The sequence below is a fragment of the Pongo abelii genome (assembly GCF_028885655.2).
Source record: "Pongo abelii isolate AG06213 chromosome 18 unlocalized genomic scaffold, NHGRI_mPonAbe1-v2.0_pri chr18_hap1_hsa16_random_utig4-3745, whole genome shotgun sequence".
NCBI classification, from domain to species: Eukaryota; Metazoa; Chordata; class Mammalia; order Primates; family Hominidae; genus Pongo; species Pongo abelii.
Window position 1 is genome coordinate 157634 of NW_026946742.1, and position 27198 is coordinate 184831.

At 53.1% G+C, this 27198-nt stretch overlaps 1 pseudogene; it reads left to right on the forward strand.

Moving 5' to 3' along the window:
* The first annotated feature begins 10072 nt into the window (after positions 1 to 10072).
* Positions 10073 to 16067, forward strand: LOC134761243 (olfactory receptor 7E24-like; annotated as a pseudogene).
* The last annotated feature ends 11131 nt before the right edge of the window (positions 16068 to 27198 follow it).

Sequence of the window (27198 nt, forward strand, 5' to 3'; positions counted from 1 at the left end):
TGAGAGCCAGCCCCTCTTGCCCCCCTGGGCTCTTAGGACCCCCCTCGCAGGGGGGTGAGGCACCCCCCGCGGGGCGGGGGCTGAGAGCCAGCCCCTCTTGCCCCCCTGGGCTCTTAGGACCCCCCTCGCAGGGGGGTGAGGCACCCCCCGCGGGGCGGGGGCTGAGAGCCAGCCCCTCTTGCCCCCCTGGGCTCTTAGGACCCCCCTCGCAGGGGGGTGAGGCACCCCCCGCGGGGCGGGGGCTGAGAGCCAGCCCCTCTTGCCCCCCTGGGCTCTTAGGACCCCCCTCGCAGGGGGGTGAGGCACCCCCCGCGGGGCGGGGGCTGAGAGCCAGCCCCTCTTGCCCCCCTGGGCTCTTAGGACCCCCCTCGCAGGGGGGTGAGGCACCCCCCGCGGGGCGGGGGCTGAGAGCCAGCCCCTCTTGCCCCCCTGGGCTCTTAGGACCCCCCTCGCAGGGGGGTGAGGCACCCCCCGCGGGGCGGGGGCTGAGAGCCAGCCCCTCTTGCCCCCCTGGGCTCTTAGGACCCCCCTCGCAGGGGGGTGAGGCACCCCCCGCGGGGCGGGGGCTGAGAGCCAGCCCCTCTTGCCCCCCTGGGCTCTTAGGACCCCCCTCGCAGGGGGGTGAGGCACCCCCCGCGGGGCGGGGGCTGAGAGCCAGCCCCTCTTGCCCCCCTGGGCTCTTAGGACCCCCCTCGCAGGGGGGTGAGGCACCCCCCGCGGGGCGGGGGCTGAGAGCCAGCCCCTCTTGCCCCCCTGGGCTCTTAGGACCCCCCTCGCAGGGGGGTGAGGCACCCCCCGCGGGGCGGGGGCTGAGAGCCAGCCCCTCTTGCCCCCCTGGGCTCTTAGGACCCCCCTCGCAGGGGGGTGAGGCACCCCCCGCGGGGCGGGGGCTGAGAGCCAGCCCCTCTTGCCCCCCTGGGCTCTTAGGACCCCCCTCGCAGGGGGGTGAGGCACCCCCCGCGGGGCGGGGGCTGAGAGCCAGCCCCTCTTGCCCCCCTGGGCTCTTAGGACCCCCCTCGCAGGGGGGTGAGGCACCCCCCGCGGGGCGGGGGCTGAGAGCCAGCCCCTCTTGCCCCCCTGGGCTCTTAGGACCCCCCTCGCAGGGGGGTGAGGCACCCCCCGCGGGGCGGGGGCTGAGAGCCAGCCCCTCTTGCCCCCCTGGGCTCTTAGGACCCCCCTCGCAGGGGGGTGAGGCACCCCCCGCGGGGCGGGGGCTGAGAGCCAGCCCCTCTTGCCCCCCTGGGCTCTTAGGACCCCCCTCGCAGGGGGGTGAGGCACCCCCCGCGGGGCGGGGGCTGAGAGCCAGCCCCTCTTGCCCCCCTGGGCTCTTAGGACCCCCCTCGCAGGGGGGTGAGGCACCCCCCGCGGGGCGGGGGCTGAGAGCCAGCCCCTCTTGCCCCCCTGGGCTCTTAGGACCCCCCTCGCAGGGGGGTGAGGCACCCCCCGCGGGGCGGGGGCTGAGAGCCAGCCCCTCTTGCCCCCTGGGCTCTTAGGACCCCCCTCGCAGGGGGGTGAGGCACCCCCCGCGGGGCGGGGGCTGAGAGCCAGCCCCTCTTGCCCCCCTGGGCTCTTAGGACCCCCCTCGCAGGGGGGTGAGGCACCCCCCGCGGGGCGGGGGCTGAGAGCCAGCCCCTCTTGCCCCCTGGGCTCTTAGGACCCCCCTCGCAGGGGGGTGAGGCACCCCCGCGGGGCGGGGGCTGAGAGCCAGCCCCTCTTGCCCCCCTGGGCTCTTAGGACCCCCTCGCAGGGGGGTGAGGCACCCCCCGCGGGGCGGGGGCTGAGAGCCAGCCCCTCTTGCCCCCCTGGGCTCTTAGGACCCCCCTCGCAGGGGGGTGAGGCACCCCCCGCGGGGCGGGGGCTGAGAGCCAGCCCCTCTTGCCCCCCTGGGCTCTTAGGACCCCCCTCGCAGGGGGGTGAGGCACCCCCCGCGGGGCGGGGGCTGAGAGCCAGCCCCTCTTGCCCCCCTGGGCTCTTAGGACCCCCCTCGCAGGGGGTGAGGCACCCCCCGCGGGGCGGGGGCTGAGAGCCAGCCCCTCTTGCCCCCCTGGGCTCTTAGGACCCCCCTCGCAGGGGGGTGAGGCACCCCCCGCGGGGCGGGGGCTGAGAGCCAGCCCCTCTTGCCCCCCTGGGCTCTTAGGACCCCCCTCGCAGGGGGGTGAGGCACCCCCCGCGGGGCGGGGGCTGAGAGCCAGCCCCTCTTGCCCCCCTGGGCTCTTAGGACCCCCCTCGCAGGGGGGTGAGGCACCCCCCGCGGGGCGGGGGCTGAGAGCCAGCCCCTCTTGCCCCCCTGGGCTCTTAGGACCCCCCTCGCAGGGGGGGAGGCACCCCCCGCGGGGCGGGGGCTGAGAGCCAGCCCCTCTTGCCCCCCTGGGCTCTTAGGACCCCCTCGCAGGGGGGTGAGGCACCCCCCGCGGGGCGGGGGCTGAGAGCCAGCCCCTCTTGCCCCCCTGGGCTCTTAGGACCCCCCTCGCAGGGGGGTGAGGCACCCCCCGCGGGGCGGGGGCTGAGAGCCAGCCCCTCTTGCCCCCTGGGCTCTTAGGACCCCCCTCGCAGGGGGGTGAGGCACCCCCCGCGGGGCGGGGGCTGAGAGCCAGCCCCTCTTGCCCCCCTGGGCTCTTAGGACCCCCCTCGCAGGGGGGTGAGGCACCCCCCGCGGGGCGGGGGCTGAGAGCCAGCCCCTCTTGCCCCCCTGGGCTCTTAGGACCCCCCTCGCAGGGGGGTGAGGCACCCCCGCGGGGCGGGGGCTGAGAGCCAGCCCCTCTTGCCCCCCTGGGCTCTTAGGACCCCCCTCGCAGGGGGTGAGGCACCCCCCGCGGGGCGGGGGCTGAGAGCCAGCCCCTCTTGCCCCCCTGGGCTCTTAGGACCCCCCTCGCAGGGGGGTGAGGCACCCCCCGCGGGGCGGGGGCTGAGAGCCAGCCCCTCTTGCCCCCCTGCTCTTAGGACCCCCCTCGCAGGGGGGTGAGGCACCCCCCGCGGGGCGGGGCTGAGAGCCAGCCCCTCTTGCCCCCCTGGGCTCTTAGGACCCCCCTCGCAGGGGGGTGAGGCACCCCCCGCGGGGCGGGGGCTGAGAGCCAGCCCCTCTTGCCCCCTGGGCTCTTAGGACCCCCCTCGCAGGGGGGTGAGGCACCCCCCGCGGGGCGGGGGCTGAGAGCCAGCCCCTCTTGCCCCCCTGGGCTCTTAGGACCCCCCTCGCAGGGGGGTGAGGCACCCCCCGCGGGGCGGGGGCTGAGAGCCAGCCCCTCTTGCCCCCTGGGCTCTTAGGACCCCCCTCGCAGGGGGGTGAGGCACCCCCCGCGGGGCGGGGGCTGAGAGCCAGCCCCTCTTGCCCCCTGGGCTCTTAGGACCCCCCTCGCAGGGGGGTGAGGCACCCCCCGCGGGGCGGGGGCTGAGAGCCAGCCCCTCTTGCCCCCCTGGGCTCTTAGGACCCCCTCGCAGGGGGGTGAGGCACCCCCCGCGGGGCGGGGGCTGAGAGCCAGCCCCTCTTGCCCCCCTGGGCTCTTAGGACCCCCCTCGCAGGGGGGTGAGGCACCCCCCGCGGGGCGGGGGCTGAGAGCCAGCCCCTCTTGCCCCCCTGGGCTCTTAGGACCCCCCTCGCAGGGGGGTGAGGCACCCCCCGCGGGGCGGGGGCTGAGAGCCAGCCCCTCTTGCCCCCTGGGCTCTTGGGACCCCCCTCGCAGGGGGGTGAGGCACCCCCCGCGGGGCGGGGGCTGAGAGCCAGCCCCTCTTGCCCCCCTGGGCTCTTAGGACCCCCCTCGCAGGGGGGTGAGGCACCCCCGCGGGGCGGGGGCTGAGAGCCAGCCCCTCTTGCCCCCCTGGGCTCTTAGGACCCCCCTCGCAGGGGGGTGAGGCACCCCCCGCGGGGCGGGGGCTGAGAGCCAGCCCCTCTTGCCCCCTGGGCTCTTAGGACCCCCCTCGCAGGGGGTGAGGCACCCCCCGCGGGGCGGGGGCTGAGAGCCAGCCCCTCTTGCCCCCCTGGCTCTTAGGACCCCCCTCGCAGGGGGGTGAGGCACCCCCCGCGGGGCGGGGGCTGAGAGCCAGCCCCTCTTGCCCCCCTGGGCTCTTAGGACCCCCCTCGCAGGGGGGTGAGGCACCCCCCGCGGGGCGGGGGCTGAGAGCCAGCCCCTCTTGCCCCCCTGGGCTCTTAGGACCCCCCTCGCAGGGGGGTGAGGCACCCCCCGCGGGGCGGGGGCTGAGAGCCAGCCCCTCTTGCCCCCCTGGGCTCTTAGGACCCCCCTCGCAGGGGGGTGAGGCACCCCCCGCGGGGCGGGGGCTGAGAGCCAGCCCCTCTTGCCCCCCTGGGCTCTTAGGACCCCCCTCGCAGGGGGGTGAGGCACCCCCCGCGGGGCGGGGGCTGAGAGCCAGCCCCTCTTGCCCCCCTGGGCTCTTAGGACCCCCCTCGCAGGGGGGTGAGGCACCCCCCGCGGGGCGGGGGCTGAGAGCCAGCCCCTCTTGCCCCCCTGGGCTCTTAGGACCCCCCTCGCAGGGGGGTGAGGCACCCCCCGCGGGGCGGGGGCTGAGAGCCAGCCCCTCTTGCCCCCCTGGGCTCTTAGGACCCCCCTCGCAGGGGGGTGAGGCACCCCCCGCGGGGCGGGGGCTGAGAGCCAGCCCCTCTTGCCCCCCTGGGCTCTTAGGACCCCCCTCGCAGGGGGGTGAGGCACCCCCCGCGGGGCGGGGGCTGAGAGCCAGCCCCTCTTGCCCCCCTGGGCTCTTAGGACCCCCCTCGCAGGGGGGTGAGGCACCCCCCGCGGGGCGGGGGCTGAGAGCCAGCCCCTCTTGCCCCCCTGGGCTCTTAGGACCCCCCGCAGGGGGTGAGGCACCCCCCGCGGGGCGGGGGCTGAGAGCCAGCCCCTCTTGCCCCCCTGGGCTCTTAGGACCCCCCTCGCAGGGGGGTGAGGCACCCCCCGCGGGGCGGGGGCTGAGAGCCAGCCCCTCTTGCCCCCCTGGGCTCTTAGGACCCCCCTCGCAGGGGGGTGAGGCACCCCCCGCGGGGCGGGGGCTGAGAGCCAGCCCCTCTTGCCCCCCTGGGCTCTTAGGACCCCCCTCGCAGGGGGTGAGGCACCCCCCGCGGGGCGGGGGCTGAGAGCCAGCCCCTCTTGCCCCCCTGGGCTCTTAGGACCCCCCTCGCAGGGGGGTGAGGCACCCCCCGCGGGGCGGGGGCTGAGAGCCAGCCCCTCTTGCCCCCCTGGGCTCTTAGGACCCCCCTCGCAGGGGGGTGAGGCACCCCCCGCGGGGCGGGGGCTGAGAGCCAGCCCCTCTTGCCCCCCTGGGCTCTTAGGACCCCCTCGCAGGGGGGTGAGGCACCCCCCGCGAGGCGGGGGCTGAGAGCCAGCCCCTCTTGCCCCCCTGGGCTCTTAGGACCCCCCTCGCAGGGGGGTGAGGCACCCCCCGCGAGGCGGGGGCTGAGAGCCAGCCCCTCTTGCCCCCCTGGGCTCTTAGGACCCCCCTCGCAGGGGGGTGAGGCACCCCCCGCGAGGCGGGGGCTGAGAGCCAGCCCCTCTTGCCCCCCTGGGCTCTTAGGACCCCCCTCGCAGGGGGGTGAGGCACCCCCGCGAGGCGGGGGCTGAGAGCCAGCCCCTCTTGCCCCCCTGGGCTCTTAGGATCCGCGGTGGCCTCACAGCCTGTTTACCATATTGTCAGTAATATCATCTCCCCCTCGAGAGATTATGAACTGTTTCACAGACGTGTGCACTCCCACGATGTACAGAGGGTGTGCATCCGTCTCTATTGGGAGTAATATCATCCTCTTCCTCCTTGAATGTTAAGAACGGTATCACACGGGTGTTTCTACTCCCTGAGATATCGCGTGTCATATCCTCCTCCCCCACGTTGCCATTGGAAACAATATCAGTGGGGGCGTGTCCACCTTCTGTGACATTTAAAGTAATATCATCCTCTTCCCTCCAGGATCATGGGAACAATGTCCCTGCGGGTTGTCCACTTTCTGCCATATGTGTAGTCATATCACCTCCTCCGCCTTCGAGTATTGTTACGGACCATCTCACACGGGCGTGTACACTTCCTGCGATTCTGGGAGTAATAGCATTCCCTTCTTCCGTGAATATTAGGAGCAAAATCACCAGGTGGATGCACAGCCAGTGCTATATTGGGAGTAACGTCATACTCCACCCCCTGGAGATTATATTCGGGTCAATATCACCGTCTGGGTGTACACCTAGTGCGATATTGAACGTAACATCATGCTTTCTCCCTCCCTGGACATTAGGAGCAATATCAGCGGTGGGTGTACACCCACTGAGATATTAGGCGTAATAGTAGTAGGAATTATTCCTCATTGATTATTAACATAAATATGAATAACCGATATTGATATTAATATTAAAAAATAATGGCTAATAATTTTCAGATTATTAATATTAATATTAATTATTAGGAGCTAGTATTACTGTTTTCTAACGAATAAGATCAATATCAGCTATTAATATCAGGCGTCATTAATCATTAATATTAATCATTTATTGTTATCGTTAGTATAACTATTGAATATTCATTATCCTTGTTATCGGTATTGATTTAAAAATTATATTATCAATCATTAATATTGATAATTATTAGTGTCAATTAATAATTGAGATGATTAATTGCGGTAAGTCACATTGCGCCCTTCCACCCCTTCCTCGGCAGCTCGTGTACGACCCAAAACGGGGGTACAAATGCCCCTGAGAGAGCAGCGGTATACTGGGATAGATGAGGATGGTCACGTGGCGGGGAGGCGTGTTTTTGGATACCAGCCCTTCACCTCCGTCGACCTTCTCAACTGGAAAAACAATACACCGCCCTATAGCGAAAAGCCGCCAGCCCTAATTGATTTGCTCCAAACTGTTATCCAGACCCACAACCACACCTGGGCTGATTGGCACCAGTTGCTCATGTTCCTCTTTAACAGCGAAGAAAGGCGGAGAGTCCTCCAAGCAGCAACTAAGTGGCTAGAGGAGCATGCACCTGCTGATTATCAAAACCCCAAAGAGTATGGAAGGACCCAGTTGCCAGGAACCGACCCCCAGTTGGACCCACATGAAAGAGAGAATATGCAAAGGCTAAACCGAGACGGGGAAGCTCTCTTGGAAGGATTAATGAGGGGAGCTCAGAAGGCCACAAACGTTAACAAGGTCTCTGAGGTCATTCAGGGAAAAGAAGAAAGTCCGGCACAATTCTACCAGAGACTGTGTGAGGCCTATGCTATGTATACTCCCTTTCATCCCGATAGCCCTGAAAATCAGCGCATGATTCACATGGCTTTAGTCCGTCAAAGCGCAGAAGACATGAGAAGAAAACTGCAGAAACACGCTGGACTTGCAGGGATGAACACATCACAATTACTAGAAATAGCTAGCCAGGTGTTTGTAATCAGGGATGCAGTAAGCCGTCAGGAAAACGGCGAAGACAATGGAGGTCAGGCCCGGCGAAACACCGACCTGTTTGCTAGCTGCAGCAATCACAGGGGCCCCCACAAAGAGGCAAGGGAAGGGGGGCCCTGGGAAAGGAACTCAGCTTGGCTGTCAGAGTTTGCAGCGTAACCAGTGTGCTGATGGTAAAGAAATAGGACGGTGGAAGAACAAATGCCCTCAACTCAAAAGAAAACAAGATGACTCAGAGCAGGAGGCCCCGGACAAGGAGGAAGGGGCCCTGCTCAACCCGGCAGGAGGGTTCTTGGACTGAGGGAGACCGGGCTCAAGTGTCCCCAAAGAGCCACTGGTCAGAATGACAGTCGGGGGTGGAGACATTGACTTTCTTGGAGATAGCGGTGCTGAACATTCGCTAGTAACCGCCCCGGTCGCCCCCTTATCCAAAAAGACTATTGACGTCATCGGAGCCACGGGGGTTTCAGCAAAGCAAGCTGTAGGCTTGCCTCGGACTTGTACTGTAGGAGGACATAAAGTCATTCATCAGTTATGGTACATGCCTGACTGTCCCTTGACCTTTTGGGGAAGGGACTTGCTCAGCAAGCTGAGAGCCACGATCTCTCTGACAGAGCACGGCTCTTTGCCGCTAAAGTTACCCGGAACGGGAGTCATTGTGACCCTTATGGAACCCCGAGAGGAGGAATGGAGACTTTTCTGAACTGAGCCGGGCCAAGAGAGAAGGCCAGCTCTGGCTAAGCGGTGGCCAAGAGTACGGGCAGAAGACAACCCTCCGGGATTGGCCAGTTAAGACTGGGGCCCAGCGGGTTAGGCAAAAACAGGACCCGGTCTCCAGAGAAGCTCTTCAAGGTATCCAGGTCCGTCTCAAGCACCTAAGAACTGTTGCAATTCTTGTTCCTTGTCAGTCTCCATGGAACACTCCCCTCCTGCCTGTTCCCAAGCCACGGACCAAGGACTACCGGCCGGTACAGGATTTGCGCTTGCTTCATCAAGCTACACTGACTTGACATCCAACAGTACCTAACCCGTCCACATTGTTGGGGTTGCTGCCAGCTGAGGACAGCTGCTTCACCTGCTTGGACCTGAAAGATGCTTTCTTTCCTATCAGATTAGCCCCTGAGAGGCAGAGGCTGTTTGCCTTTCAGTGGGAAGATCCGGAGTCAGGTGTCACTACTCAGTACACTTGGACCGGGCTTCCCCAAGGGTTCAAGAACTCCCCCACCACCTTCGGGGAGGAGTTGGCTCGAGACCTCCGAAGTTTCCCACCAGAGACCTAGGCTGTGTGTTGCTCCAGTAGGTTGATGACCTTCTGCTGGGACACCCCACGGCAGTCGGGTGTGCCAAGGGAACAGATGCCCTACACCGGCACCTGGAGGACTGTGGGTATAAGATGTCCAAGAAGAAAGCTCAGATCTGCCGACAGCAGGTACGTGACTTGGGATTTACTATCTGACAGGGCTCGGAACGCAGCCCGGGATCAGAAAGAAAGCAGGTCATTTGCAATCTAGTGGAGCCCAAGAGCAGAAAGCAGGTGAGACAATTCTTAGGAGCTGTGGGGTTTTGTAGACTGTGGATCCCAAACTTTGCAGTATTAGCCAAGCCTTTGTATGAGGTCCCAAAGGGGGCGGGGACCGGGAACCTTTGGAATGCAGATCCCAACAACAGCAAGTCTTTCATGAGTTAAAGGAAAAACTTCTGGCAGCCCTAGCCCTGGGGCTACTCGATCTGACAAAGCCTTTTCCATTCTATGCATCAGAGAGAGAAAAGATGGCAGCTGGACTTTGAACCCAAACGGTTGGGCTCCGGCCAAGGCCGGCGGCCTACCTCTCTAAACAACTAGACGGGTCTACTAAAGGATGGCCCCCTGTTTGAGGGCCTTGGCAGCAACTGCCCTGCTAGAACAAGAAGCAAATAAGCTGACTCTTGGGCAAAACCTGAACATAAAGGGCCCCCATGCTGTGGTGACTTTCATGAACGCTAAAGGACATCGTCGGCTACCGAATGCCAGACTCACCAAGTACCAAACTTGGCTCTGTGAAAATCCTCGTATAACCATTGAAGTTTGTAACACCCTACACCCGCCACCTTGCTCCCGGTATCAGAGAGCCCTGTCGAGCCTGATTGTGTGGAAGTCTTGGACTCAGTCGACTCTGGCAGACCTGACCTCCGGGACCGGACTTGGGCATCAGTAGACTGGGAACTATACGTGGATGGGAGCAGCTTCTTCAACCCCCAAGGAGAGAGAGGTGCAGGGTATGCAGTGGTAACCCTGGACACTCTTGTTGAAGCCAGATCGTTGCCCCAGGCCACTTCAGCCCAGAAAGCTGAACTCATTGCTTTAATTCGGGCCTTAGGACTCAGTGAGGGTGAGACTGTAAACATTTACACTGATTCTCGGTGTCTTTTTAACCCTTCGAGTGCATGGAGCGTGATAGAAAGAAAAGGGCCTATTGAACTCTGAGGGAAAAGACAGAAAATATCAACAAGAAACCTTGCAATGATTAGAAGCAGTATGGAAACCCCACAAGGTGGCAGTTAGGCATTGCAGAGGACACCAGCGAGCTTCCACCTCGGTGGGTTTGGGGAATTCCCGCGCTGACTCAGAGGCTCGAAAAGCAGCATCTGCCCCCTTCTGGGCATCAGTGCTCCCTCAAGTACCTGATCTTGGACCTACTTCTTCTAAAAAAGGACATTCTCCAGGTAGAGGGAAGGACAAGTGATGGAGGAAGGATGGATTCGGTTACCAGATGGGAGCGTAGCTGTGCCACAGCTGCTAGGAGTTGCAGTTGTACTGGCTGTGCAAGAAACCACCCATCGAGGTCAGGAGTCACTGGAAGAGTTGTTAGGCCGGTATTTCTACATCTCGCCTTTGTCAGCCCTTGCCAAAACGGTGAGGCAGCGGTGTGTTACCTGCCGACAGCATGATGCGAGGCAAGGTCCAGCCGTTCCGCCCGGCATACGAGCTTATGGAGCAGCCCCCTTTGAAGATCTCCAGGTAGACTTCACAGAGATGCCAAAGTGTGGAGGTAACAAGTATTTACTAGTTCTTGGGCGTGCGTACCTACTCTGGGTGGGTGGCGGCCTATCCAACACCAACTGAGAAAGCTCGTGAAGTAACCCGTGTGCTTCTTCGAGATCTGATACCTAGATTTCGACTGCCCTTACGGATCGGCTCAGATAAACGGGCCTGCGTTTTAGGCTCCCTTGGTACAGAAGACGGCAAAGGTATTGGGGATCCCACGGAAACTGCATGGCGCCTCCCGGCCTCAGAGCCCCAGAAAGGTGGAGCAGATGAATCGGACTATCAAAAATAATACTATTGTCTTCCCCGCGAGATATTTAAAACAACACCACAAGGGGCGTCAAACCACCTGCTAAATTTGAGGGAATATTATCCTCTCCCCCACTCCCGCGGCCCCGGATATTAGAGACAATAACACAGGCGTAACGTACACCCACTACTTGATTGGGAATAATATCATCCTCTCCTTCTCGGATATTAGGAACAATATCACACTGTGCGTGTAGTACTGTCGTGAAATTCAATGGAATGTCATCCTTCGCCTCCCTGGATATGATGAACAATATCACAGGGGATGTACAGCTTCTGAGATATTGGGAGTGATATCATCCTCTCCCCTCTGGAAGTTAGGGACAATATCACAGGGGTAGTGTACACCCTCTGGCATGTTGGCACTAATATCATCCTCCCGCCCACTGGATATTAAAAACCATATCACAAGGGGCGTGTACAGACACTTCGATATTGGTATTAATACCATCCTCTCCCTCTTTGGATATTCGGTGCCGTATTTCAGGTGGGGTATACGCCACCTGCAATATTGGAAGTAATATGATTTTCTCCCCCCGTGGATATCAGAAACGATATCACAGGGGGTGGCGAACAACCCCTGCGATACTTGGAGTGATATCATCGTCTCCCCTCACGATGATTAAGAACAATATCGTAGGGGTGGGGGGTGTACACCCCCTTTCATATTTGATACCATCCTCTTCCCCCCTGGATATTAGGAACAATATCAGGAAGGGACGTAGAGACCCTGCGACCTTTGCTGTCATACAATTGTCTCTCCCCTAGATATTAGGAAAAATGTCACTGGGGATGTGAACAGCCCTGCGATATTGAGAATAGTATCATCCTCTCCCCCCTTGCATATTGGGAACAACATCACAGGTGGGGTGTACTGCCTCTGCGATATTGGGGGTAAAATTTTCCTCTCTTCCCCTGGACATCAGGAAGGGTATCAGAGGGGGAGGGTGTGCATTCCCTGCCATATTCAACGTAACTTCATCCTCTCCCTCCCAGGGTATTCAGAACAATAGGACAGGAGGGGTGTACGCCAACTGCGATATTGAGAGTCGTATCATCCTCTTTCGCTCTGGATCTTAGGAACAATATCCCAGGGTTGTGTACACCCCCTGCGATATTGGGAGTACTATCATCCTCTCTCCCTGTGGATATTAGGAAGAGTATCACAGGGCTGTGTAAACCCTGCGGTACTGGGAGTAATATCATCCTCTCTCCCTCTGAATAGAGGAAGATTTTCACAGGGGTGTGTACACCCCCTGCGATATTGGGAGTAATGTCATCCTCCCCAAACCTGGATGTTAGCAACGAGATCACAGAGGGGGTGTACACACCCTGCGACATTGGAAGGAATATGATCGTCTCCCCACCTGGATACTGGGAAAGAAAGATATCACAGCGCGGGTATACGTTCCCTACGCTGTTGGCAGTAATCTCATTCTTTTCCTGTCTGGATATGAGGAAGCATATCACAGGGGAGCTGTACAATTACTTCGATATTGGGAGTAATATCATCCTCTATTTTCCTGGATATTGGGCACAAAAACACAAAAGGGTGTACAACCCCTGCGATCTTGGGAGTAATAGCATACTCTCCTTCCCTGGATGTTAGAAAACAGTATCATCAGGGCTCAACACCCCCGCGATAATGGGAGTCATATTTACTCTTTCACAGGCCATTTGGAACAATACAACAGGGGGTGTTTACAAACAGGGGTGGTGTACACCCCTGTGATATTGGGAGTAACATCATTCTCCCCACCTCCGGATATTAAGAACAATATCCCGGCGGGAGGTGGTACACCCCCAGTGATATTGCGAATAATGTCATCCTCTCCTTCCCTGGATATTAGGAACAATATCACAGGGGGGTGTACACCTTCTGTGATACTGGAAGCAATATCATCCTCTCCCCCGCTGGATATTAGAAAAAAATATCACTCACGGTGTACACCCGCTGTGATATTAGGAAGAATATTACAGGGTGTACACCCACTCTGACTTTAAGAGAAATAGCTCCCTCAAATGTCCCAAACAATATCACAGGGTATACAATGATATTTCCCTAGGATATTACAAATACTATCACAGGGTGTACACCCACTGTGATAACACGAGTAATAATACATCCCAAGGATACTACCAAGAATATCACAAGGCTGTACACCCACTATGACATCGGGAGTGATATCTCCCTAGGATACTACGAACACCATCAGAGAATGTACACACATGGTGCGCACGCACGGTGATATTAGGAGTACTATCAACGCAGGACATAGTCAATAAGACCACAGGGAGTACATACCTGATGTACACCCACGGCGATGTTATGAGAACTACCTCCCTAGGATAATACGAATAACATCACAGAGTGGACACACATGGTATACACCCACCGTGGCACTAGGACTAATAACTTTCTGAGATATTACCAGTAGCATCACACAACAGAAACACATGGTGTACACCCACTGTAACCTTAGGTGTAATTTCTCCCTACGATATTACGAGTAACATCTCAGTGCATACACACATGGTGAACACCCACTGTGACATTAAGGGTAATATCCCCCTAGGATATTACCAGTAACATCACCGGGTGTCCACCCATGGTGTACACGCTCTGTGATGTTAGGGATAATAAATCCCTAGGATATTATGAATAATACCGCAGGGTGTACAGAAACTGTGATATTAGAGGTAATATCTCTCTAGGATATTATGAATAATATCACACGGTGTACCCCCACTGTGATACTGGGAGCAATATCTCTCTAGGATACTACGAATCATATCAGAATGTACACCCACTGTGATCATAGGAGAAATATCTCTCTGTGATATTACGAATTAGATCACAGAGTGTACACACATGGTGTACATCCACTTTGATATTAGGAGTAATCTCTTCCTAGGACATTAAAATAACATCACAGAGTGTACACCCACTGTAATATTAGGAATCGTATCTCCCTAGGTGATTACAAGTAATATCACAGGGTGTACACCCACTGTGGTATTACGAGTAATACCTTCCTAGGGTATTATGAATAATTTCACAGTCTCTACACACATAATGTACACTCACTGTGATATTAGGAGTAACATCTACCTAGTAGATAACAAATAACATCGCAGGGTGTACCCCCACTTTGATATTAGCTGTAATATTCCTCTAAGTTGTTACAAATAAGATCACAGGGTGTAGAAACATGGTGTACACTCACTGTGATACCAGGAGTCGTATCTCTGTAATATATTATGAATAATATCACAGGTTGTACACCCACTGTATTCTTAGGAGTCATATCTCTGTAGGACATTACAATTAATATCACACGGTGTAGCGCCACCCTGATGTTAGGAGCAATATCTTTCTAGGATATTACAGATAATATCACAGGGTGTACGCCCACTCTGCTGTCAGGAGCAATATCTCCCTAGGATATCAAAAATCCTATCACAGGGTGTCCAATCTCTGCCTTCCAGGTTCGAAGGTATTCTCCTGCTTCAGCCTCCCGAGTAGCTAGGTTTACGCGCCCACCACACCCGGTTAATTTTTTTTTATTTTCACTGGAGACGGGGTTTCACCCCGTTGGCCAGGCTGGCCTGGAACTCCTGACCTCAGGTGATCCATCAGCCTTGGCCGCCCAAAGTGCTGGGATTACAGGTGTGAGGCATGGTGCTGGGCCAAGAGTTATATATTCAATTCATTTGGAAACACAGCTCCCATATTTGAGTGTGCATGTACTTTTATGAAGAAATGATGTCAGAAAACCTAAGGATGATAATAAATATGAAAAGTAACAGGCATGTTAAAAGGTCTTCTGATTGAGAACTATAAGCTTCGATTTCGTTTATAGATAATGGGGTCCTAGCTCTTGTGTCGTCCTTTTACATGTTCTACATCAAAGGAATTTGTAGCACGGTGTCAGAATAAAATAGAGTGTATTTCACGGCTTCTTAATTTCTTTCAATTAGACTGAGATCTTTTTCTTAAAGAGAGAAGGACATTTTCATTGCATTGTATTTTTCTGAAAAGAGTAGGCCGTATTTTACTGAGATCACGGATTTGTTATATATGACATTTTGGTCTTCTAATATTCTTCAGTGGATTTTCTCTAAAGTAGTATGTACAGAAAGACTTGTATAGTAAAAAGTAAACCACGTAATAATTCTGAGATTTTGGAATTGTCACAGCTGAGAAACATTGCTGGCGGTGTATGGTCCGCAAGTGTGAAAATGTTCCCTGTGAATTCCTTGCGTCCAGCATTAAGGGCTGGTTTTTCTCTTTTATTTTTCCAATCCTCTTTCCTTCTCAAGGTGTCCAAGACACACAGAGCCACGGAATCTCACAGGTGTCTGAGAATTCCTCCTCCTGGGACTCTCAGAGGATCCAGAACTGCAGCCGGTCCTCGCTTTGCTCTCCCTGTCCCTGTCCATGTATCTGGTCACGGTGCTGAGGAACCTACTCAGCATCGTGACTGTCAGCTCTGACTCCCCCCTCCACACCCCCATGTACTTCTTCCTCTCCAACCTGTGCTGGGCTGACATGGGTTTCACCTCGGCCACGGTTCCCAAGATGATTGTGCACATGTAGTCGCATAGCAGAGTCATCTCTCATGCGGGCTGCCTGACACAGATGTCTTTCTTGGTCCTTTTTGCATGTATAGAAGACATGCTTCTGCCTGTGATGGCCTATGACTGCTTTGTAGCCATCTGTCGCCCTCTGCACTACCCAGTCATCGTGAATCCTCACCTCTGTGTCTTCTTCGTTTTGGTGTCCTTTTCCTTAGCCTGTTGGATTCCCAGCTGCACAGTTGGATTGTGTTACAATTCACCATCATCAAGAATGTGGAAATCTCTCATTTTGTCTGTGACCCCTCTCAACTTCTCAAACTTGCCTGTTCTGACAGCGTCATCGATAGCATATTCATAGATTTCGATAGTACTATGTTGGGTTTTCTTGCCATTTCAGGGATCCTTTTGTCTTACTATAAAATTGTCCCCTCCATTCTAAGGATTTCTTCGTCAGATGGGAAGTAGGAAGCCTTCTCCACCTGTGGCTCTCACCTAGCCGTTGTTTCCTGATTTGACGGAACAGGCATTGGCATGTACCTGACTTCAGCTGTGTCACCACCCCCAGGAATGGTGTGGTGGCATCAGTGATGTACGCTGTGCTCACCCCCATGCTGAACCTTTTCATCTACAGCCTGAGAAACAGGGACATACAAAGTGCCCTGCGGAGGCTGCGCAGCAGAACAGTCGAATCTCATGATCTGTTCCATCCTTTTTCTTGTGTGGGTGAGAAAGGGCAACCACATTCAATCTCTACATCTGCAAATCCTGCCCCTTAGTCACATTATTTTTGTGGCTTGATGGCTTTTATTCCTTTCCGCGTTTCCTTTGTGACTATTGCTTTCTTCGTTATGCCTTTAACTGGAATGGGTGAGTATTCTGGGATCCTTTGTTTAGCAGAAACCTCATGACAGAATCCTCTATGCCTAGGCGGCCCCTTTTAGTTTCTGAGCAATAACCCTGTCATCAGGTGGAATCACAACCATCTTTTTATATACACGAGTCCTCACTTCACTTTGGAATTCCCTGAAAACTGACTTTAGGGAAACAATGTACAGGAGCTCCTCCAACATCGTTGGTTGTTCAAAGTTGTGTAGTTATACTGTTGATGAAAAATAAGTGGTTTCACTATACATAATTTTGCTTCGAGGTGAAGTTTCCAAGAGACTTTCAAAGATGTTAAGTGAGGACATACTGTACATCAAATTCATATCCTCTTCCACAGTTCCTGTGGAATTTCTTTATAAACTGCTTCTAGAGAATCTACTTAGGCAGGTTATGTGTAGAGATCCAGTCGCCGTTCCTCAATCTTGGCTTTGAGTCAAATCACCTGGGGAGCTTACAAATGATGAGTCCTGGGTCTCAACACAGAGATTCAGTTTCCTTGCACCTGTGTGAGTATGTAAATTTTTTTTTTCTTATACACACCAGAGATGTTTCCAATGACAGTTTTTAGAGACGTCAAGCTCCAATGTGTAAGAACAAAAATTAATTGTAACATGATTTCTTCAAATATTATCTTCAAATGCATTGTCTATCAACACCATACAAATGTTTATTATGCTGTTTCTTACCATTTCGTACTTTCTATTTCTTTCTTTTCCTTTTTTTTTTTTTTTTTTTTTGAGTAAGATTTTCACCTTTGTTGCCCAGGCTGGAGATCAATGGCACGGTCTCGGCTCACTGCAACCTCTGCCTCCTGTATTCAAGCAATTCTCCTGCCTCAGTCTTCCAAGTAGCTGGGATTACAGGCATGCGCTGTCATGCCTGGCTAATTTTATTTATTTATTTATTTTTTTATTGTTAGTAGAGACAGTGTTTCTCCATTTTGGCCAGGCTTGTCTTGAACTCCCGACCTCAGGTGATCCACCCGCTTCCGCCTCCAAAAGTGCTGGGATTACAGGCATGAGCGACCCCGCCCTGCCACCACTTAGAATTTACATTTCACATTTGTTGAAGTTATAGATTTATACACACATTGATTGCTGCTTTGTTGTACACTTGCATATACATAAGATGTGAAATAGAAAAGAATAAAATGGGCACAGTATCCCTGAAGTTTCACATTCCAAGACATTTTAAAAATACTTGCTCTCTTGAAATTTATTTCAATTAAGAAACTGTGGTATACACACCCAATGAAGTATTATTCAGCCTACAAAGGAAGAAAATCCTCTCCGCTGCGGACGAAATGTGTGAGATTGCAGGTCTGTATATTAAATGAATTAAGCCAGGCACAGAATGACAAATATTTCGTGTCCTCACTTCTATGTAGGAAGAAAAAAGGAAACCTTGGCCAGGTGTGGTGGCTCAGGCCTGTAATCCCAGCACTGTGGGAGGCCGAGTCGCACGGATCACATGAGTCCAGGAGTTCGAGACCCGCCTAGCCAACATGGTGAAACCCCGTCTCTACGGAAAACACAAACAATTAGCCGGGCGTGGTGATGGGTGCCTGTAGTCTCAGCTACTCGGAGAGCTGAGGCCCAGGAAGCGCTTGAACTCGAGAGGTGGAGGTTGCAGGGAGCCTGGACTGTGCCTGTGTACTCCAACGTGGGCAACAGAAAGAGACTCCATCCCACACACACCTACACACAAAAGGAATCTCAGGAAGGTGGAGAGTATAAAGGGGGTTAGCAGACGCTAGGAAGAAAAGGGTGGGATGGGGAATGAAGACAAGTGGACAACTGGGTCCCAAAATACAGGAAGATAGAATAAGTGAGTTCTAGTGTTTGTTAGTACGGTATGAACATTTTAATTCACGAGAATTGCTTGCATATTTTCAGATGCTTTGGTAAGAAGCTTCCTTTCTCATTATGCTGGTTTTTAAGCTCTTCCCTTTCTACACTTGAAATCATGCTGGTTTTTTGTTTTTCGTTTTTTGTTTTGAGATGGAATTTCGCTCTTGTGGCCCAGGCTGGAGTATCATGGTGCAATCTTGGCTCACCGCAACCTCTGCCTCCTGGGTTCAAGCGATTCTCCTGCCTCAACTTCCAAGAGGCTGGGATTACAGGCATGAGCCAGCACGCCCAGCTAATGTTGTATTTCTAGTAGACACGGGGTTTCTCCCTGTCGGTCAGGCTGGCCTTCAACTCCTGACCTCAGGTGATCCGCCCGCCTCGGCCTCCCAAAGTGCTGGGATTACAGGCGTGAGCGACCGCGCCCGGCCCATGCTGTATCCTTATCTGTTGTCGGTTGTTGTTTGTTTGTTTTTGAGCCCAGAAATAACTTCTCACCTATATGTTCAAATGATTTTTAACATGAGTGCTAAGAAAACTCATCGGTGGAAAAGCAGCCTTTTCAAGAAATGGTGTCGGAGAAACTTGATTTCCACATGCAGAAGAATGAAGGTGGACCCCATGTCACACCAGGTGCAAAAATTAACACAAACTGGATCAAAGACCTAACCCCAAGGGCTAAAAGTATCATACGCCTAAAAGAAAACATTGGCCACACTTTCATGACATCAGATTGGGCAATGCTCTCTGGGATATGACACCAAAAGCATAGGCAACAAAAGAAAATTAGATTCCTTGGATTACATCTAAATGACAGACACTTTTGTGCAGCGAAAAACACTGTGAACTGAGTGAAAAGATAACCCGTGGATTAGGAAAAATATTTGCAAATCATATATCTGAAAAGAGGCTGATATAGATCACATATAAAGAACAGCTAGAACTAAACAACAAGAAACCCAAAGCATTCCATCAACAATGGTCAGAAGACTCGAGTAGACGTGTTCCTAAAGAAGATATAGCAATGGCCAATAAGCATCTAAAATGATGTTCAAAATCACTAATCATAGGGAAGCACAAGTCAAACAAAGAATGAGATACCACACATTAGGATGGATATGATAAACAAACAAGCATTGGTCAGACTAGAAGGAAATAGGAATGCTCGAATACGATCAGAGGGAATGTAAAACCGTGAAGGAACGGAGAAAATAGTATGGCGTGCACTGGTAAAATTAGAAACAGAATGATCAGATGTTCCCGCAGTTGCATTTGTGGGTACCTACCAAAAAGAATTAGAAGCCAGGAGTGGAAGACAGATTTGTACACACATATTCATAGCAGCATTGTTCGCAACAGCCAAAATGTGGAAGCAACCCAAGGGTTCGTGGACAGATGAATGAGAAAGCACACTGCAGTTCCTTCATATAATGGAAGACTCTCCAGCCTTAAAAAGGCAGGCACTTTTAGCCGGTGCGGCAGCTCACGCCTGTAATCGCAGCATCTTGGAAGAACGAGGTGGGCGGATCACCTGAGGTCAGGAATTCAAGACAAGCCTGGCCATCTTGGTGAAACTCTGTCTCTAGTGAAAATGCAAAAAATGAGACGAGCGTGGTGGCGTGTGCCTATAGTCCCAGCTACTCGGGAGGCTGAGGCTCAAGAATCGCTGGAACCTGGGAGGCGGAGGTTGCAGTGAGCCCAGATTGTGCCGCTGCTCTCCAGCCTGGGCGACAGAGTGAGACTCCATGGAAATGCAAAACAAAACAAAGTCAAACAAACAAACAAAAAAAAGGACAGGCACTTCTGACGCAGACCGCAACATGGATGAACCTTGAAGACATTATCATCAGTGAAATAAATAAATCCCAAAAGGTTAAACACGCCCAGGCTCAGTGGCTCGCACCTGTAACCCCAGCCCTTTGGGAGGCTGAGCCAGGTGGATGACTTAAGGTCAGGAGTTCGAGTCCAGCCTGGCCCATATGGTGAAGGCTCGTCTTTATTAAAAATACAAAAATTAGCTGGGCGTGGTGGCGTACGCCTGTAATCCTAGCTACTCGGGAGACTGAAACACAAGAATCGCTTGAACCCACGATGTGGAGGTTGCAGCGAGCCGAGATCACACCACTGCACTCCAGCCTGGACGACAGAGAAAGACTCTGTCTCCAAACCAAACTAATTAAACACGGTATGATTCCACTTATCTATCAAATGTGTAGAGTAGTTAAACTCATAGAGTTGCAAACTAGAAAGGTGGCCCCCATGGGTGGGCGACAGAGAGGAGTGGAGAGTTTGGTGAATGGGTGCAATTCCATTTTGAAAGATAAAACTGTTCCGGAGACGATGGCAGTGACGGTTGCTAAACAATGTGAAAGTACTTAATGTCATTAAACTGTAAACTGAAAAAGAATGGAAATTGTAAATGTTTATCCATTCTATATAATCTAATATATATTTATAATTTTCAATACTTATATGTGGTATATTTTCCCATAATAAAAGATGAAAATTATAGCTGTTGGATCTTTACAAAGAAAAGAAAGAAGTGAAGAATACACACCAGCTTTCTCCTGATTAGAGGAAGAGCCCCAAAGCCTCTATGGACACTCACTTTTCTCCTCTCCTTCTTGAATTATTATGAGGAAATCCTTAGAGGCTGGGAACTTGGGCGACTCTGGCTAATGAGGAGCTCTGTGCCTTGAACTCCCCAGACCACAGAATAGTAAATAGTCTGTGCCTCCAGCCCTGCAGTGTGAGGTCCAGTCCTGTGGGTTCCACACCTGTCACCTGTATCAGGAGGCTCATGTCTCACCCTGTCTTCTTGCCAGCCTCGAGGACGGAGTCTGAGCCTCCATCAGGCACCATGCAGGAGTACAGTGGACCTGTCCTCGGTGGTCATGGCCCAGCAGAGGGGAAGGGCAGTTCAGTGAGTGTAGGCAAAGAAAGAGAGATCAGACTGTTACTGTGTCTATGTAGAAAGGAAAGACATAAGAGACTCCATTTTGAAAAAGACCCGTACTTTCAACAATTGCTTTGCTGAGATGTTGTTAATGTGTAGCTTTGCCCCAGCCACTTTGACCCGACCTGAAGCTCACAAAAACATGTGTTGTATGAAATCAAGGTTTAAGGGATCTAGGGCTGTGCAGGACGTGCCTTGTTAACAAAATATTTACAAGGAGTATACTTGCTAAAAGTCATCGCCATTCTCTACTCTCAGTAAACCAGGGGCTACACTGTGGAAAGCCGCAGGGACCTCTGCCTTTGAAAGCGGCATATTGTCCAAGGTTTCTCCCCATGTGATAGTCTGAAATGTGGCCTCGTGGGATGAGAAAGACCTGACCGTCCCCGAGCCCTACACCCGTAAAGGGTCTGTGCTGAGGTGGATTAGTCAAAGAGAAAAGCCTCTTGCCGTTGAGAGAGAGAAGGCCACTGTCTCCTGCCTACCCCTGGGAACTGAATGTCTCGGTATAAAGCCTGATTGTACACTTGTTCAATTCTGAGATGTGGGAAAATCCGCCTTATGGTGGAGACGAGACATGTTTGCAGCAATGCTGCCTTGTTATTCTTTACTCCACTGAGATGTTTGGGTGGAGAGAAACATAAATCTGGCTTACGTGCATCTCCAGTCACAGTAGCTTCCCTGGAACTTCCTTATGACATAGATTCTATTGCTCACATGTTCGTTGCTGACCTTCTCCTTCTTATCCTCTGCCCTCCTACTACATTCCTTTTTGCTAAAATAATAAAAATAATAATCAATAAAAACTGAGAGGAACTCACAGGCTGGTGCCGGTGCAGGTCCTTGGTATGCTGAGCACCGGTCTCCTGGGCCCACTGTTGTTTCTCTATACTTTGTCTCTGTGTCTTATTTCTTTTCTCAGTCTCTCAACCCATCTGACTAGAAATACCCACAGGTGTGGAGGGGAAGGCACTCCTTCAAGCGAGTGCTGGGATTATCGGGAGCCTTGTTTTCCTTCCTCCTCCTCAGGACAAACGGGAGAGTGCGGTGGGCAGATGTGAGGAGACCAATGTGCAAACTGTCCACTCAGCAGACTGTGGAGTTTCTGTTGTTGGTTGTGCTGGGGGTCTCAGACATCTTATTCAAAATTTTGCTTTCCTCCCCCATTGGTTGTCCTTTTCATAGACATCTCACCCATGATAGCAGGGAATCAGTCCCTCTAAACTATTCCCTAAGAACGACAAAGAGTTTATGAAGGTGATGATGAAGATAAAGAGGATGACGACAGACACCATGGCATCATGAACCCTTACTGAGGCTTCCTAAAGGCATGCTCTGAGCTCTCCGCTCTATGCAGCTTCTTTCATTTCATCTGTGTAGTCTCCACGTTATTAGTGCATATTTCATGGTGATTTTACAGACTAGAAAAGGAGCAACGCATTTTCATATAGCTTGTACCAGATCACGAAGTCAAAAAGGGTGAAGTCCAATTTGAACCGGGCAGTCTAAGTCCAGACACATGGCATTTGGCCAGTCCTCTCCCTCCATCCAACCTGCCCTCTGAAATCCTTGTCACTCAGGCCGATGCCCCTGCTCACTGTGCCCTTCTCTTTGGGGGTTCCTTTTAGACCACAGCTAGACCAGTGGGTGCCACAATCACTGTGTCAAGTATAGAAAGGGCAGCTGAGATCACATCAAGGATTCCAGAAAGAATTGGCACAGGATCATTCGCGACGCATCTCTCCTTTCCCCTGTTCCTGGCTTTCCTTACAGCTCTCGACTTCCTCAAAGGAGTCATCAATTCAGGGTTTGGCTTCCATTCCTATTGAGGAAGCATGAAAGTGTTTCAAAAATGCTCCTCCGACGTGCCTGTGGTTAAAACCTCTGAGCTCTTCTGAAAACTTTTGGAAGCTGGACGCGGTGGCTCACACCTGTAATCCCAGCCCTTTGGGAGGCTGAGGCAGGCGAATCACAAGTTCAGGATTTCGAGACCAGCCTGGCCAACATGGTGAAACTCTGTCTCTACTAAAAATACAAAAAAAAAGAAAAAATAGCCAGGCATGGTGTCTTATGCCTGTAATCCCAGCTACTGCGGAGGCTGAGGCAGGAGACGCCTTTGAAGCCGGGAGACAGAGGTTGCAGTGAGCCGAGACCACTCCACTGCACTCCAGCCTGGGCGACAGAGCAAGACTCTGTGCCAAAAAAATAAATAAATAAAAATTACCAAAAAGTGCTTGAATGGGCTTGGCAAACTTTAACCATTAGCTCACGTACCACTTTGGGGGCATACCTTCAGTCACTTCACCCTTTAATCCCTTTGCTCAAGACTAAAGTTCTGAGAGGAAACCTAATCGGCTGAGTTGTGTCCATGTGCGCAGTGCAGGAAAGGATGCAGCGGGAGGCGGCTCCAGGGATGTCTTTGGCTTGCATCATGAGGGAGCAGGCGCCTGGATTATCCACCCTAACAAATCTGGACAAAGGAAAACGAGGTTCTCTGCGGAAGGAGACATAGAGCCCAAGGATCTAACCAAGAGACAAATAGTCATCCTGTCTTGTCATTTTCTGTTACACATGTGTGTACCTTATCTTACGCTTACCACTTTGCTTCCTTTCTCTCCTTTAATTGCACCTGCTGCCAAAAGTTTAAATAAAATGAAAGTATTGAGATAGCTCAGTAACTGACTTTTGGTCAGGTGCCTTTTCATATAGTGAACAGCTGCCCAAACAATTGTCTCTGTCACTGTGCAAATTTGCAAGCCTTTGCATGATCACTCCCAATCCCCCAACACAGGGCTGTGTTACAGCACAACTTAGTTCATTGTTTTGCTCTCAGCAACAGGGAGGTTCTCATCCATTACAGGTTGCAGTAGAAACAGGGGTACCATAAGCAACCACCTCTTTCCTCAATGATGTGATGAAAGCAGAAGCCAAGTAGCTCCATGTATCCACCTTAAAAATATAAAAAGTTAGGCCCGTGGGCTGCAGTTGGAGCTATGGCTGTGGCAGCTGCCGCTGGGCCTAGCCCGGGGTGTGGACCTGGGGACTCCCCAGAAGGGCCCGAGGGGAGGTTCACGGAGCGTCGGCGGAAGGCCCACAGGATGCTAAAGCTTTATTACAGCCTCTCGGAAGGGGAGGCGGTGGGACTCCCCGCCAGGTCCGACCCCCTGGACCCCACTGATCTGAACGGGGCGCACTTGGACCCGGAAGTTTACCTAGACAAGCTGCATAGAGAGTGCCCTCTGGCCCAGCTGATGGACAGTGAGATGGACATGGTGCGGCAGATCCTGGCTCTAGACAGCGACACGCAGACCCCGGTCTATGACAACTACCACCAGTTCATCCCAGCCACAGAAATTGACAAACAGCATAAAACTGTATGAGGAATTTCAGGAGACCCAGAATTTCCCAAATAACCTTATAAAAGAAGAACAAAGTTGGAAGACTCACAAAAATATATATATACATATATATATATATAAAGTTTTGTTTTCGTTCTCTTGAGAATATTTAGTAATTTCTATTGTGATTTTTCCTTTAACTCATGAAAGGATATTTTTAATTTTCCACATGTATGCTTATGGTTAGCTATCTTCTTGCTGTTGACTTCTAATTTTATTGCATTATGGTCAGGAAAACGTGGTCTGGGTAATGTCAATAGTATAGTGGATTTTTCTGAAACTTATTTATGGCCTAATATGTGGCCAGTTCTTTTGGGTTTTTTTTGTTTGTTTGTTTGTTTGTTTGTTTTTTGGCAAATGTGCCACATGTGGTTAAAAGGAATATGGATTATTAGTTTTTCAGGAGAGTTTTTATTTTTAAATAGATAAGGTTCTCAGTGTAATTGAAATCTAGCTTCAATTAACAACATGCTAGATCTCTCAAACCTTAGGATATTAGTCAGTGTAACACCAGACAATGTTGCTGAGACAAATAAACCCTGAACTCTTAGTGTGTTGGCACCCATAGCATAGTCTGGTGCAGGGCAGGGGATTCTCCTTGGGGGCCCTTGTCCAACAGTGATTCAGAGATTCTGGAGGTTTCCATCTTTTCATTCTGCTATCTCAGAGTTTTTCTCTTGTTGCTATATGGATAGGAAGAGAGGGAACATAGCTCACACTTGCCTTTGATAACCTTGGCCCAGAAGTGATTTCTTACATTTCTATTTGTGGAAATGCAGTCACATAGTTCCAAACTAACTGCAAGGGAGGCTGGGAAATGTAGTCTTTCTGCCTGTCCAGGAAGCAGAATGGTGTGAACACAGCATTGTCTTTGGCACACTATGCATGTGCTAAACAGTTCTTACTCTTATAGGAGGTTTGTCTGTCCTGTGTAACTTTCTCAGTTTTTGCTTAGATAGTTTCAGGCAATGTTGTTTGGTGCATTCAGCTTGATGATTATTATGTCCTCTTAGCAAAGTAGTCAAGATTCCCATCAGTTTGAACGAAAGTGTTTTACAGATAGGTCAGGAAATGTTAATACTTTAAAAGGCCCTGCTATTCCTCCACTCTACAGATAAGAACAACAGAGTCCTAGAGAGAGGAGGTCATAGGTCTCATTCATGAGTGGCAGAATTGAAACCAACATGGCAGTAACTTTGCCTTTCCCCCATCATGTTATTCTCCCTCTATCTTCACTCTGCTGATTTCTTCACTTGCTCCATACAGACCTCCCAGTGCCAAGTATATAAGTGTGTCCAGAATTGGCGGGTTCTTGGTCTCGCTGACTTCAAGAACGAAGCCACAGACCCTCATGGTGAGTGTTACAGTTCTTAAAGGTGGCGTGTCTGGAGTTTTGTTCCTTCTGATGTTCGAATGTGTTTGAAGTTTCTTCCTTCTGGTGGGGTTTGTGGTCTCGCTGGCTCAGGAGTGAAGCTAAGGACCTTCGCGGTGAGTGTTACAGCTCTTAAGGTGGCACGTCTGGAGTTGTTCATTCCTCCCAGTGGGTACGTGGTCTCGCTGGCTTCAGGAGTGAAGCTGCAGACCTTCCCCGTGAGTGTTACAGCTCATAAAGGCAGTGTGGACCCAAAGAGTGAGCAGCAGCAAGATTTATTGCAACGAGGGAAAGAACAAAGTTTCCACAGTGTGGAAGGGGACCCCAACGGGTTGCCACTGCTGGCTCGGGCAGCCTGCTTTTATTCTCTTACCTGGCCCCACCCACATTCTGCTGATTGGTCCATTTTACAGAGAGCCGAGTGGTCTGTTTTGACAGGGCGCTGACTGGTGCGTTTACAATCCCTGAGCTAGACACAAAGGTTCTCCACGTTCCCACTAGATTAGCTAGATACAGAGTGTCCACACAAAGGTTCTCCAAGTCCCCATCAGAGTAGCCAGATACAGAGTGTCGATTGGTGCATTCACAAACCCTGAGCTAGACACAGGGTGCTGATTGGTGTATTCACAAACCTTGAGCTAGATACAGAGTTCCAACTGGTGTATTTACAATCCCTTAGCTAGACATAAAGGATCTCCAAGTCCCCACCAGAGTAGCTAGATACGAATGTCGATTGGTGCATTCACAAACCCTGAGCTAGACACAGGGTGCTGATTGGTGTGTTCACAAACCTTGAGCTAGATACACAGTGCCAACTGCTGTATTTACAATCCCTCAGCTAGACATAAAGGTTCTACAAGTCCCCACTAGACTCAGGAGCCCCGCTGGCTTCACCCAGTGGATCCCGCACAGGGGCCGCAGGTGGAGCTGCCTACCAGTCCCGCGCCGTGCGCCCGCACTCCTCAGCCCTTGGGTGGTCGATGGGACTGGGAGCCTTGGAGCAGGGGCGGCGCTTGTCCGGGAGGCTCTGGCCGCACAGGAGCCCACGGAGCGGAGAGGCTCAGGAATGGCGGGCTGCAGTTCCCGAGCCCTGCCCCGCGGGGAGCAGCTAAGGCCCGGCGAGAAGTCGACCACAGCAGCTGCTGGCCCAGGTGCTAAGCCCCTCTCTCCCCGGGGCCGAGAGGGCCGGCCCGCAGCTCCTAGTGCGGGGCCGCCAAGCCCACGCCCAAATGGAACTCCAGCCGGCTGGCAAGCGCCGCGCGCAGCCCCGGTTCCGGCCTCGCGCCTCTCCTCCACACCTCCCCCGCAAGCTGGGGGAGCCAGCTCCAACATTGGCCAGCCCAGAAAGGGGCTCCCACGGTGCAGCCGCGGGCTGAAGAGTTCCTCAAGTGCCGCCAAAGTGGGAGCCCAGGCAGAGGAGGCGCCGAGAGAGCGCGAGCTGTGGGGGCT